Source organism: Halichoerus grypus, chromosome 9 (assembly GCF_964656455.1).
Source record: "Halichoerus grypus chromosome 9, mHalGry1.hap1.1, whole genome shotgun sequence".
NCBI lineage: Eukaryota > Metazoa > Chordata > Mammalia > Carnivora > Phocidae > Halichoerus > Halichoerus grypus.
The window spans coordinates 56,453,179-56,468,430 of NC_135720.1; the positions used below are offsets into that span (position 1 = coordinate 56,453,179).

The 15,252-nt window shown below is 34.6% G+C and overlaps 1 long non-coding RNA gene across 2 annotated transcripts in view; it reads left to right on the forward strand.

The window, feature by feature from the left end:
- LOC118520827 (uncharacterized) overlaps positions 1–15,252 on the forward strand; it is a 115,583-nt gene that overhangs the window by 20,376 nt on the left and 79,955 nt on the right. The window contains exon 2 of one of the 2 annotated variants that reach the window (XR_013440918.1): positions 2,474–2,510. This is a non-coding gene — a long non-coding RNA (uncharacterized LOC118520827). The remainder of the gene's footprint in view (positions 1–2,473; positions 2,511–15,252) is intronic. The other variant, XR_013440917.1, reaches the window with a different exon arrangement.

Sequence of the window (15,252 nt, forward strand, 5' to 3'; positions counted from 1 at the left end):
AAAAATAACATTTTATTTAAATTTAGTGTAACATATAATTACTGTCCAAATCACACACGAATGACCTTATTCATCTAGAATAAAAGATATTTTCATAATGGAGTCCCTTCCCAGAAAATAAAATAGCATGAAAATACTGCATCTAAACTATGTAAATATTAATATAAATCATAATTAATTTGAAAGAATTGTAATTCTGTTGTTATAAAAATACTATTGTTAAAAATACACATTATAAAACCAGCATAATTTGATTGAAGTTTATTTCAAATTTGTATCCCACAAGAGTGCCATAGGCCCATGGTATTTTAGGTTCTATCAGTTTTCATAAATTTCAGCATTAATACTTTTCCTTGATTAAAAAAATCTGCTACAATCTTTAATTTTTTTGAGACCTGAAAAGGTTTATTACAAATTAGCAAATGTATGAGGATTTGTATTATAAGAACTCATCTTTCTTCCCATTATTTTCCCTATTAACCTGATAGAAAATAAAATTTCTGAGAAATTCTTTAAGTCTGCAAAGAAATAAACTTTAAAGACAGTTATAATCTTATTGTTGGTCTATCCATTTTTAAAGTGTCCTCGGTGAAGTCATATTTTAAATACTCTAGGTCATATTTGTCCATGTGTTGACTAAACATATTTTATTTTCTGTAATGTCTCTTGGATGCAGATGTGTTTTTTCCAGTTTTGCTACCACCACTTAAATTTGATAACCACTTCTTACCTGGATTCTAAGTGTTCTCTTTTTGAATATCCCTAATTCCAGTTGCTAGTCCCTGCCAGACATGAATACTGTTAACCAGTTAGGAATATGATTACATTAGGCTTCTCCCTATATTCTTTAGAATTACTTCTATTTCCATACAACTAAATCACCCTTGGGGAGCTTAAACTGTTACTCTAATTTATGAAATTTGTGATTCTATATTACTACTTTATTACATAATATGTCTTATAGGAATGTGTTACTAAAAATTTGATTCTTGGTTCAATCGCATCTTCACATAAAATTAGCTAAATTTTACACCCGTAACAGCCTTATTTTGCCTCTTAAAGTTATTATTTCCTCTCTTTTTAAATTAAAAATGGTATAACAAGATGTTAATAATTATTTTAACCAACTTCCCTTTCTCTAGTTGGAACAATTTTGTACTAAATATTTTTCGTATGTCAGACAATTACAGAGGAACACAATACATTGACAAATTATTACAATAAAAATATAGTCTATAAACCTACAATAATTACTTTTCATATTTCCATGTTTTTATTTTCATGGGCTTCCTGTATAGTTATTATCACCTGTAAATATAACATATTTTGTAAGCAATTACACAATTTTTTTATTTTTTCCATTTTGTTGAGTTACAATTCAACCACAATAAATTGCAAATAAAATATTAAATTGGCTGGTTTTTTTTTAAGATTTTATTTGTTTATTTATTTGAGAGAGAGAGAGAAACAGCATGAAAGGGGAGAGGGTCAGAGGGAGAAACAGGCTCCCTGCTGAGCCGGGAGCTGGATGTGGGACTCGATCCCAGGACTCTGGGACCATGACCTGAGCCGAAGGCAGTCGCTTAGCCAACTGAGCCACCCAAGCGCCCTAAATTGGCTCAGTTTTGACACAGTGTATACCTTTTGACCAACACCAGAATTAAAAATAACAAAGTCACTTCACCCAACAACATTTCCTCATGTCTCCTTGTAATCTAACTTTTTCTTCATCCCAGGCATTCAGTCATCCAAAGATCTGCTTTCTGTCACCATAGATTAGTGTGTATTTTCTAGAATTACATGTGTGTGTTTATATGTGTGTGTATGTGTGTGTGTGTATAATTATGGGATGCATTTTTGCCTAATTTCTTTCACTAAGTGTAATTATTTTGACATTAATTCGTACTGTTGCTATATCAATAGGTTTTTCCCATTTATTGCTAAGTAGTATATATTAGTATGGTAATACATTAGTATAGTAGTATGAATACACCAAAACCTGTTTATCCATTCATCTGGTGATGGACACTTATATTGTTTCCAGTTTTGACTATTACAGATGAGGCTGATATGAATATTTGTGTCAAGTCTTTTTGTGGACATAGGTTTCTTTAGTCTAGGGTTAATTCCTAGGGGTGGAATGACTTGATCACATGGTTGTTACATGCTTAACTTTGAAAGAAACTGAAAAATTATTTTCTAACATGGTTATACTACTTTACATTGCAACCAGTAGTGTATGAAATCTTCAGTTGTTCAACATCACCAATATTTGATAGTCAGTCTTTATAATTTTAGACACTTGAATAGGTATGTAGCAGCGTCCCCTTGTAATTTGAATTTCCCTTACATATAATAATATACAATAATTTTTCAATTGACTTTTTGTCATCACATATCTTGACCATAGAGGTAAGTCTATTTTTGAACTAATTATTCTGTATCACTAATCAGTTTGTCTATGTTTTCACAGATACCCACAGTCTTGATTATCAACAGCTAAACGGTAAGTTGTGAAATCAGGTAGAGTGCATTCTCCAACTATGCTACTTATTTGTAGAAATTGCTTTTGTTCTGCTTGTTTCCTTTGGCCCTACATATAAATTTTAGAGTCAGCTTGTCAAATTAACAAAATAATTTCTGTTAGAATACAATGGAGATTATATTGAAAGTATAGGTTAATTGGGGAAAGTGCCATCTTAAAAATATTGAGTCTTTTCATTATATGCTCTTTGTAAATCCTTTTATTTTATTTAGGTTTTTAATTTATCTCAGCAATGTTTTATAATATTTTTCCAGCTTTGTTGAAGCATGATTGACAGATAAAAATTGTGTATCTTAAAGGTGTACAACTTGATGCTTTGTATATGTATACATTGTGAAATAATCACCACAATTAAGCAAATTAACATATTCAGCACCTCACATAGTTAATATTTGATCACATGGTTGTTACATGCTTGTGTGTGTGCGTGTGCATGCGTGTGTGTGTAAATGTGTTGGGAACACTTAAGATCAATCTTCTTAGCATATTTCTACTGTACAATATATTACTGTTAAGTAGAGTCACATTACTGTACGTTAGATCTCCAGAGCCTATTCATATTGCATAACTGAAGCTTTGTACCCCTTATCAACATCTTTTCATTTCACCCTCCCTCTAGCTCCTGGCAACCACAATGGTACTCTGTTTCTATGGGTTTGACTATCTTAGATTCCACACATAGATAAAGTCATGTATTATTTTTGTTCTTCTGTGTCTGGCTTATCTAACATTAACTTACATAATGTTCTGTAGTTTTACCTAATGGCAGGATTTCCTTCTTTTTTTATGGCTGCATAATATTCCTGTGTGGGTGTATTATATTTTCTTTAACCATTTGTCTGACAATGGACATGTAGTTTTTCCATAGCTTGGCTATTGTGAATAGTGCTGTAGTGAACATGGGGATGCAGATATCACTTCAAAATCCTGATTTCATTTCCTTTGACTATATGTTCAGAAGTAAGAGTGCTGAATCATAAGGTAATTCTGTTTTTAATTTTTTTGAGGTGCCTCCATACTATTTTTCACAATGGCTGTACCAGTTTACAATCCCACCAGAAGTACATAAGAGTCCCCTTCTCCCCACATCCTCACCAATACTTATCTTTTGTCTTTTAATAATAGCCATTTGAACAGGTGTAAACTAAGATCTCATTGTGTTTTTGATTTGCATTTCCCTGATGATCACTGTTATGAATTTGTCAACTCAACACTTACTAAGTGGGACACAGGTTGCAGGTTGGTGATCTGTTCAACAACAGACCACAACAGGAATTGAAATGAAGGTCCTGAAGGAAGTACGCAGAGGCCTCAGGGGGCCACACGGGGAGGTCAAGGCAGCGTGCAGAAAGAGAGATACAGGACCTAAAGCTCATGTCTTTATTAGGGTCCATGAATGAAGTACTTTGGGGTTCCCAGGCTGTGACCAGATAGGCCAATTCAAACTGAAAGAGTAGAGTTTTAGTAGCCACATAGGGGTTTTATCTAGGGGGTACATAAGGGGAAGGCACTGGGAGGCAGGGGGGACTGTGGATCATAAGGGCTGTTAGGGAAATCATATCAGAAGCTTACATTGCTTGTGACTCTGCTACTGTTATCTAGGGCATGTGCTTGCATGAGGAGGCTACTATCATTTTAAGGTCACTAAAGGCTGCTTTGACAATTAGAATGCATGCTGAGGCAGCAATACCATGGAGTAGCTTAGCTAAACCCTTGACAGTAAGTGCTGCTGAGCACTTTTTCATATACCCGCTGGCCATTAGTATGTCCTTTTGAAGAAACATGTATTCCAGTCTTTTGCCCATTTTTAAATTGGGTTATTTGATTTTTTTTTTTTTTTTTGCTATGGAGCTGTATGAATTCCTCATATATTATGCATATTAACTCTTTATCATGTAAGTGTATATATATATATATACATATATATACATATATATATAAAACTATATACATTTAGTTTTACATACATATAGTTTGCCAGTTTTTTCTCCCCTTCCAGAGTCTGTCTTTTCACTTTACTTTTTTTTCCTTTATTTGATCACAAACTTTTAGTTTGATGTAGTCCCATTTGTTAATTTTTACTTTTGGTGCTTGTGCTTTGGAGTTCATATCCAAAAAAATCATTGCCCAGACCAATGTCAAAAAGATTTCTCCCCATGTGTTCTTCCGTTATTTTTATGGTTTCAGGTCTTATATTTAAGTCTTTAATGCATTTTAAGTTGATTTTTTTATATGGTGTTAGATAAGGGTCCAGGTTTATTCTTCTGCATGTGTATATCCAGGTTTCCCAATGATATTTGTTGAGGAGATTATCTCTTTCTCCACTGGGTGATCTTAGCATCTTAGTTGAAGATCCTTGACTGTAGATGCATGGATCTATTTCTGGATTCTCTCTTCTGTTCCATTTGTCTATATGTCTGTTTTTATTGCCTGTACGATATTGTTTTGATTACCAAAGTTTATAATATATTTTTAAATCAGTAAGTGTGATGCCTTCAGCTTCAATATGGATATGTCTGTCAGTTCCATTTGATCTGTAGTATTGTTCAAGTCTGCTGCCTCTTTATAGATTTTTTTCTATGGATTTTCTTCTCATTTTTGAACTGAGATATTGAAGTATCCTACTATTATTGTATTGCTGTCCAGCACTCCTTGTTTTTGTTCATCATACTGAGGATCTCATATCTGATTATATTTGACTCTGTCTTTGGGAAGTTAGCCAAATTTGTGGTCCACTTCTAACCATTATACAAGAGTTTGGTCTTTCATATTACTTTATTTTCTTCTTTGAAAGTTGCCTACATATTAATTATTTACTATTTTAATGTATTCATTTTACAAATAATAGAGATGGTTTCTAAAATTTTATTGAAAACTGTCATATTGCTTTAAATATCTAGAGAATGTCCATGTCTGGAAATTCAAAGCTATGCCAAGAAGTTTGCTTGCAAGAGAGTAAGAGCAAAGAAGGAGACTGCTGATCTGAGCCTACATTTGACTCTCCCACATACCCTCACTGATCAACAAATTGCTAGTAAGGAGGAGGAGAATTTCCACTCTTCAATTAGCTCAATAAGAAGGCTCTTTGGCTATAGGCAGACTTAAAGGTTTGGAGTCTTGCTCTACCATTCACTAGCTGAGAAGTGGCTGGCAAGTTACCAACCTTTCTGTGTCTCAGTTTTTAATTCTATAAAATTAGAATAATAGCAAGATCAAGACCTACCTCATTAAGTTTTTGTGAGGATTAAATGTGATTAAAACACACACACACAAACATGCATACATACGTATGCACACATGCAAAATGTTGAATACTGCTTGATGTGAGAAGTATTAAATAGGTGTTAGCTTTTAATGTTGTTGATTAAATGATGTATGAAATAATTAGGAAACCATGTAATTTGGCAGCATATAAGTTCCCACTGAATTGTTGTATAAAAACATATACAGTTGATATCCCAAAATAGGAATATTCTGACTATGTGAAATAATTTAAATTTGCCTTAAATAAAAAGTTGAATAAAACCAACTCTTACCATCTCACATTTGCAAATCTATACAAGACACACTATATACTAATTCATGGCAAAATTAGTAAAAATAATGTGAGAAAATTTTTAATATTTGATTTGGAACCTTATCTTTTAGCTATACTCTTGATTCCTGGTTTTTATCAATTATATGTGTGAATTTTGACGTGAATAGATCAAGTCCTGTTATTTTGTTTCAGTTATCTTTGAATAAGGGGCAGTATACTATGTCCCAACATAAAGTGTGCTATATGAAATTATATTTTTATCATATTTCACTAAATCACTTGGCTTTGAGTTTATGATAATGTCTTTTTCCTCCAAGTGTTGATTAGAAAAATTTTATAATGGTTGCATTATTAGCAACTAGTAAAAGTCACAGTGACTGTTTATGACCACATGATTTGGCTCTCAGCATGTTAATGATCCCTTAAAGAAATGTAAACCAATTTAAATATAATATGGAAACTACTTATCATAAAAACCAGTAGTGAAAACTCCATGAAGTTTAATCCTCTTCTGATTTTATGTGTTTTATGCTGTGATTTTTAAGAGACTTGATTAGATTCAGGGGAAGAAGGAAGTCTTGTTGAAATAAAGATAATGACTCACATTGAATAATTTCCTTTCCTCCAAATAAGCCATGGTAATTGAAAATGTTACTTTAGGGGTTAAGTTTAACCATCTTTAAAATGATTCTTTCATTGTTGACTGACTATTCAAATGAGCTCTGATTTGAAATAGTCATCCTTTTAAAGCCCTTTGATAAATATTGCTAGGTGCCATGTATCCACATCCCCATTCTAATTATTTGTACCCATAATTTGGCTGTCAAAATGAAGTGTAGGCTCAGACTGGTCTTTCTGAGCCCATTCTGAGTGGGACCAGAGGTTATTATTGAATCTCTCTGTGTCTGACTTATATATGTTCCATCTCTAGATGCTTTAGGAAGGTGTTACGATTCCAAATATCTGAAAATTAAGTCAACATTGTCAGTCTCTTTTTTCAGATCAAAATACACTTACTAGATGTTAAAAAATTGAATAGGAGGTCAAAGAGATACCAGTTCATGGAATGGTTAAGGCTGGATGTGCAGACTGAGGCTCTGCTGCTTTTGCTAAGAGAGCTGTGCTCCACTCTGGAGGTTCCCCTTCACGAACAAGCTGACAGCTGGCTCAGTTCTGCTTGGTCACATAGCTGCCCAGGAGCCCAGCTGCCTGTTTGTGGGGATGTGGTCAGCAAGAGGACTGATGAGATTTCAGTTAATCAAATTTCACACAGGCCAGTAAGTTTGATTCTTCAACTCCCATGCAGAATCCTGCCAAGTCCCCTTTATGTAAGTCCTGAGCTGTGAACTTAAAAAGCTGCTGCCACTGCTTTCTCAAGCAAAGGTTTTCTAGTGCTGGGGCCTTACAGGTAGGGCACCCTTTGCCATTTGTTTTCAAACACTTGAGAACATATGAGAAGTGGAATAGTGGTAGGAGAGAGTGTAATGTATATTTCCAATAAATCAAAAGACTTCTCATCCGAGGCAGAGAGTGTAATGTATATTTCCAATAAATCAAAAGACTTCTCATCCGAGGCAAAAGTTATCAGGAAGACTCAGTCCAGGTCAAGTTGCCTGAAATGAGATGGAGATCTCATTTACTTTTATGCTTGGTGAAAGCCAACTGATTGCCTGGATATAGGAATCTTCTCTTCACGGTGGAGCCCACAACGCAAGGCTAAGGGGTGAGTCTTTGTTTTTTTTTTGTTTGTTTGTTTGTTTTGTTTTTTGTTTTTGTTTTTAAAGATTTATTTATTTATTTAAGACAGAGAGACAGAGCACATGGGGGGAGGGGCAGAGGGAGAAGGAGAGAGAATCCCAAGCAGTCTCTAGACTGAGTGTGGAACCCAACCTAGGGCTTGATCCCACCACACTGAGATCACGACCTGAGCCAGAACTGAGTCAGACACTTAACCAACTGTGCCACCCAGGCACTCCAGGGGATGAATCTTTGAGTAGATGGCCAGGCATGGCACAGTGTCCTGATAACTACTGAAGAGCTCATGGAGAAAACACATTTTATTTGGAAGCATATTATGTCTGTGTCAAAGCACATATTTCCCCAATGACTATGTCTGCTTCATCAACATTTTTAGGCACTAAGCACAAAGAGCTTAAATAAAATACAGTTGAAAAATTTCCCTTTTTTCCATACCTAACACCATTCCCATGGCTTTTCCCTTTATCAGTTCTCACTACATTAGCAGAATATAACTGCCTTTATTGAACTTAGTATGTTGCCCTTTCAATCTATATTCTGTATTCTTGCCACAGTAATCTTTCTAAAACATTCATTTGAATAATGAACTCCTTTCCTGCTTAAAACAGTTAGATGGTTCACTGTTTCCCTAAGGTTTTCCTAAGGATGATCTTCCATATGTCTATAATTGGTTCCACTCTATTTTACCAATTTACTTTTCATCACTTAAACCTCATCTCCAAAAATGTCCTCTAACCCCGTGAAAAAAAATAAAAATAAACAAGACTCATTAGTCCTTCATACTGTTTCTCATTCATGTTTGTTCAGTCTTGTTCATGGTAAATTCTTTGAGTGAAATGTCCTTCTATTCTTCTTTTGTGCCATTCAGATTTCTAGTCAGGATGTAAGACTCTGTTTCCTAAAAGCCTGAATTAGTTTCTTCATTTATTCAACTTCACTGCAATTATTATATTTAATATCTATTATCTCTTATATTTAGTTTGAGAGGTTTCTGGTTTTAGTATGATGGGTGATTTCCAGTTGAAACATGTACAATTTTGATACCATGTTGTGAGACTCTAGGTATTGTTTGAAACTTATATTTTAGCTGTATTTTTGTGACATTGGTCTGGCAAGAGAAAGAGGGCTCTACCTCATTATTGCTAGGTGGAGACAGAGGTCAATGGTCCCCACTTGGCTTCCATTGGCACCAGGGGGAAGATCCTCATTATGTCCAGGTGTAGGTGACAGTTCTGCCTGGCTCCATGGTCTCTCCACTAACATCATGATGGAGCTGGCCTCTTTACCATTGGGCCATGGTTAAAGTCCTGAATTTCCTTCTGTGGCACTTGCTCAGCAAAGACAGGGAGGGGAGCCTCATTACCTGCTGAGTGTGGGTAGAAGTCCAGGATCACCATATAGTCTTTACTGAAACCATGTTAGGGGATAAAGTCTCATTAATGGTCAGCGTGGAAGAAAATCCCAGCTCCCAAATTGACCTTTTCTGATACCACCCCAACAACAGTGTTGAGACACATTGATTATAGCCTTGCTATATTGGAAGTCTAGGCTTCCCATGTAGCCTTTTCTGGACTGAATGGGGATGGGATCACAGTTTTTTTTCTGTGATGGTTGACTGATGTAAAAAGATTATATTGTGAACATTTTCTATCTTGTTAGTTGAACCTTTCCTGGCCCTTTGGGCTCATGTGAGCAGGCATTTTGGGGGACTTTTTGTTGGTTGGTTCTGTTTTTTCCTTTAAGTACTTTAAAGATGCTATTCAACTTTGTTATGACTTTCATGGTTTCTCATGAGACTCCAATCTTTAGTCTCGTCATTGCACTCTTGTATACAATGAGTTGTTTTATTCTAATCCAACTTTTAAGATTTTTTGTCTTTATCTTTGGCTTTCATAGTTTGATTATTTAATAGGTCCCTGGGTCTAATTATCTTTTTTACTCTTTTTTTCTCTCTGTTCTTAAGATTGAATTATTTTTATTAATCTGTCTTTAAGATTCATATACTCTTTCATCTTGATTCAGCTATTAAGTTTATATTGTGATTATCTTATTTCAGTTATTTTAATTTAGATTTCTAGAATTTCTCTTTTTAGTAAATTGATTCTTTTTTTTTTTTTTAAAGATTTTATTTATTTATTTTGACAGAGAGAGAGAGACACAGCGAGAGCGGGAACACAAGCGGGGGCAGTGGGAGAGGGAGAAGCAGGCTTCCTGCTGAGCAGGAAGCCTGATGTGGGACTCGATCCCAGGACCCCGGGATCATGACCTGAGCCGAAGGCAGATGCTTAACGACTGAGCCACCCAGGCGCCCTTAGTAAATTTATTCTTTCTTGAGAATTTCAACACATATATATACAAAATATGTATATATGTATACATATATTTTCACTGTATTCATACTTTGCTTTACTTAATTAAAGGAAAACATAAGAACCTCTTTAAAACACTTCCTTTTATTTTTCCTCTGAATTCAACATTAGATTCATACCAGAATCACACTTGGTTGATTTTTTATTTCTCTTGAGAATATGTTTTTTCTTGGTTCTTCATGTGTTAGTTAATTTGGGATTATTTCCTAGACATTATGAGTGTTGAATTGTGGAGAGTCTAGGTTCCATTCTTTTTCTTCTGATAAGTGTTGCCTTTGTTTTATCAGACAGTTACCCTAACTGTACTTTAACAGAAAAATTTTGGGGGGCGAAGGCAGCTTCAGTAACAGTTCAGACTTTCTGCCTTCATCATAGCTTCTTTGAGTGTGTTGCACACGTGTGAGATTCACCTATCAGTCATTGATGTGGGTAGATGGAACATGGGGATCTCCTTTCTGGTTCCTTTCCTTCTACATTTCCCCATTTTCTGTAGCAGCCAAAGTTTTCCAGCTTCCCTGGCCAGAAAGATTGTTTTTAATTTCTGGCATCACCATCTTATCACCCATGTTCTGTGAATAGCACTTTGATAAGGTTAAAAGCTGCAAACATGGGAACTTCATACATTTCTCTACATGCTTTGAGTGTGTCTCCCTTACCAAAACCTGACATTTTCTGTTCACTCTCCTGTCACTTCAGGTACTCGCTTTTTGCTCTGTATTCAGATTTTACGATTGTTTTTATGAGAGTAGTCACCCAGTACGATCTTACTTACTCCATCATTCCCAGAAGTCAAAAGTAAGTTATCTAGTTTTTAATGAGGCACTAATCATTATACTCTTTCTTCTCATTCTCAAACATGTTGTTCTATATTCTGCTTAAAGATTTGGGGCCTGAGACTCCACAAACTACATTTCTTACTTGCCAGTTGACTCCTTATTGGGTTCAACAAATGGAGAGATTGGAAGGATGAGTAGAGAGAAGGGGCTTGATTCTTTTTTTTTGATGTTACTGAAAAATCACTTTAGCATTATCTGAGTAATGCATATGATGCTTGGTTCTATTCATTTCAAGTTTTGGCCTTTTTGTGGCACTCATAGAACCAACTTCATTGTGCCCCCTCAGAGACTTCTGCACCAATTGGTTAGGAATTCTTTCTCAGATTTCTGCATCCTAGCAACATCTGACAGTGATACAGTTGAAAGCTGCTGAGATACTGACATAGTATCATCCTTAGAAGAGAGAGTCTTAGATCCCAAGACCTTTCTTCCAAGATTCTAGGTTCTAACAACCCAGATCCTCCATCACCCTTTACCCCCTATAGTCCTAGAGGTGGTAACTGCTTCTGTGGGTATTATTTTAGTGTTAGTGTATTCACTTCCTTTTTGATTACTTAATTCTTCAACAGCCGTTTAATGAATTTGTGTTCAATTCTCTGTTTTAAAATAATGTTTCTTATATGCATCCAAGATATTTAGTACCTTCTGGTCATCTGGACTATTCAGCATTATGTCATTAATGTAGCATACCATTGTGATGTTTTGTGTGATGCATCATAATCTTTGCAGACTAGAATGTTAGAGAGCTAAAAAAGTTGGCATCAACCTGAGACAAAATCCAAAAAAGATACATTAGGTAAAAATAAATTACTTCTGGTGCTTATCGAAAATTGGTATATGGAAACAACACCAACAATAACAGTATTTTCCAGAGAGGTAGCTTTTTATAAATTGCCACAACCTCTGTTTCTTTGTTCCAGTAAAGATACCACATAGGGAACAGCAGTTTCAGTTGCTTTGTGTATATTAGTCTACAGAAATCTCTAAAATCCCATCGAATTTTACCCTATGCCATACAGGAAAGTTAAATCAGCATTCGATTCAGCATACCTGAATCTTTTGAATCTTTTTTTGTTTCTCTAATCTGTACAACCCTGGAAAATTAATAAGAAAGATGACTTGTTCAGATATCTTTATGTACATGCTAATGACAGACTTTCTGGCAAACACACTGATGGTATTTCTAGTAAGAGAATCCTTGACCCTGGAATGATTTTCAGCAGATGTACTTGATTTGTTTAAGATTGATAATAATAATAATAATAATAATAATAATAGAAACCCAAGAAATATTTATGGATTTGTGAGGTATGATTTCCTGGAAAATGTGTTGGAGGATGAATAGAACTTTTTCAGCATTAAAAAAGCTGTCATATGTAGAAGTGATCCAACTGCAGGTATCATTTCATGAAATCATATGTGAAATCTGGGCCACGGTACATCCTACCACAGTGAGAAAGTGTCTGGCATGGCGGGTTGGCAGTCCTGATTAATCCCCGCTTCTCCTGTGCCGTGACATGAGTTTTATCCTTGAAATTGTTTATAAAGCTATATATTGTATAGCACATGATTCTTGTGAATCTCATTTAATGAAAGGATTCTTTGCATTACTTCAAAAGCATTACAAATTATGAAGCAGAATTCTGTGTGATTATATGAAATATCTTCAATAGCAATAAAGGGAAAATCATCAGAATTTGCAACACCAGGAACTGTTTGTTCCCCTTTCCTGTGAAATAGATTGAATGTAACTTAGGTGCCATGAAGTTGCATAATTGTCTATCTCCCAAAATTTAAAGTTATACATATATATTTATACCAATATACATTTTATATTGATATATCTAAGCTCTGTTTATCTCTTTGTGGACACACAGATGTTCTGCGGTGAGGAGGCAAGTTATTTTGTGCTTATAGCATTTTGTTTTAGTGGAATCTTTAAACTGTTTATTGACTACTCTTATAATTAAAATAATAATAAAGCTCTTCATATTATGCTAATGCTTAACCATTGTGAGACATTGAAAATACTTCACATTTTTCTCTGTTCACTTATGTTTAACTATTGTAATCAATCTTAGTATACCAAAGATTTCTGGATAGCAGTTCTCTCTTTCCTTACCTATCACAATATGCCTCCAGTGTCTGCCATTTTCCCTCTGAAAATGTAAAATACCTAGGACCTCATCATCTTCAGTGGGCCCACTCAATATCTCAGTGTCTATAATAAATAACAATAAATTATATGTGTCGTAGTGGAGGAATAGTAGATGCATCCTTATCTTTATCTTTGAACATCTTCATTAATCAGCTGAAATGTAGTATTTTATATCTGTTAAGCTACTAGTCTCAGGTTCTTTCATGTAAAATATATATTTAATTTTAGGGCAAAAGGGCATATGTAATGATATATTTTCCCCATGTCTTGTGTATTATAATTATTATATAATTTATTCTGTTAATATAGTAAATATTGAAATTTAGCTCTTCTTTATGTCTCCAAAACACTCTTATGCATGCATGAAACAAAAAGAAACACAATTAAAACTAAAGCCGATGGAGGTTAAACTTTCTCTCTTAAATAGATACGTGAAAAGATTTAAAAAGGTGAAAGTTTGAAACTGTAATACTCAATTACATGCCTGAAAGGAGAGCTGGGATTTCTATCTTCTCTCTCTATTACTCAGAACTATGCAGGAGAAAGGGTGGTCCTTCACATAGAATTGCTCTGCGAGGCATTCTCCTCACATCATCCCAGAAGGTTTACTATTGGGTGAACTCTAGCTGCCAGTTATTTGAAAAATTACTCATCAATCATTTATAAAACCTAAAATTAGTTTGCCAAAAAAACACATTAATTCTCATCAACCAATTAGCTATTGCTTGGTTTTACTACAAAAATACATCTAAGGGAGAAGGTAAAATTATTTTCTCTTTTATAATTAAAAAAATCTAATATCCTAGTGCCAATCTGAAAATTGTTGTTAGTGTCAGACAATAATCTTCCTTGCATTCTCCCCAAATACCTTTAAACATGAGAATTTCAGGATGATGTGAATAAAATGCTGTTACATTAAGAAAATAAATACAGTTGAGTAAATACTGGTTATTTTTAAAACCTTAATACGTTAGGGAGTTGGCTTTTTATATTCTTTCTATGTAAGTAAGAGTTATTAACCAAGCAGAGCATGCATGGCTTTTATTGTTTAGATGACTGAGCCAGGTTTAAATGTCATTTAGGAATGCTTACAACATATGGCATTGATAGATGAAAAAGAAAATTGCCATTTCAATTCGACCTCTTCTCTCTAAAACCAGGGCTGTCTTAAGTGAGTTTAGATAACTACCTAAATTAGTCATCATTAAAGAGTCACAAGCTCTAAAAAAATTGACTTTAAGTTGTCTTACATTTAAAAACTTTGTTTTGAAAGAAAGGTAAGACTCGCGAAAATTTAAAAAAGCATTTATGTATATTCTTTTCTTTTTTTGATTTGATTCAGATTTATTCATAATAGTTCTTCAGATATGGGGCGCCTGGGTGGCTCAGTCCGTTAAGCATCTGCCTTCGGCTCAGGTCATGATCCCAGGGGCCTGGGATCCAGCCCCGCATCGGGCTCCCTGCTCAGTGGGGAGTCTGCTTCTCCCTCTCCCTCTGCCTGCCTCTGCCCCTGCTTGTGCTCTCTCTTTCTCTCTCTCTGTCAAATAAATAAATAAATAAATAAAATCTTTTTAAAAAAATTCTTCAGATAATCTGCTTTATCTAGTCACTGTTAATATAAAAGAAAACCTCTCTGGAGCTTGTATTCATTATGGCTGAAATTTTATTAGAAATATTTAACTGTGGGATGTTCTTGTGTTCCCCCAATATTTCTGGGATGAAATTCGACCATGGCAAAGATTATGGTTGCAACAAGAAAGACCCTATATTTTCATAATATACATAAAATTTATCGTGTTAGGCTAACTAAAGGGTTTATTCTCTATCAGACTGGTTTCACTTATATAAAGAAAAAAAAAAGAGAAATTTCTATTTTCGTCCCATTCCTGCTTAGACATTTGTTATATTCTTTATTTCATTTAATTTTGTTCAAATCAGTACTTTTCTTTATAATCTTATAATATCTATTAAGTACTTTTTTGAATTTTTCTTGATACTGAGAAAAAAGAGGATAGAGAAACATATGTATTGAGCATCAACTATGTGCT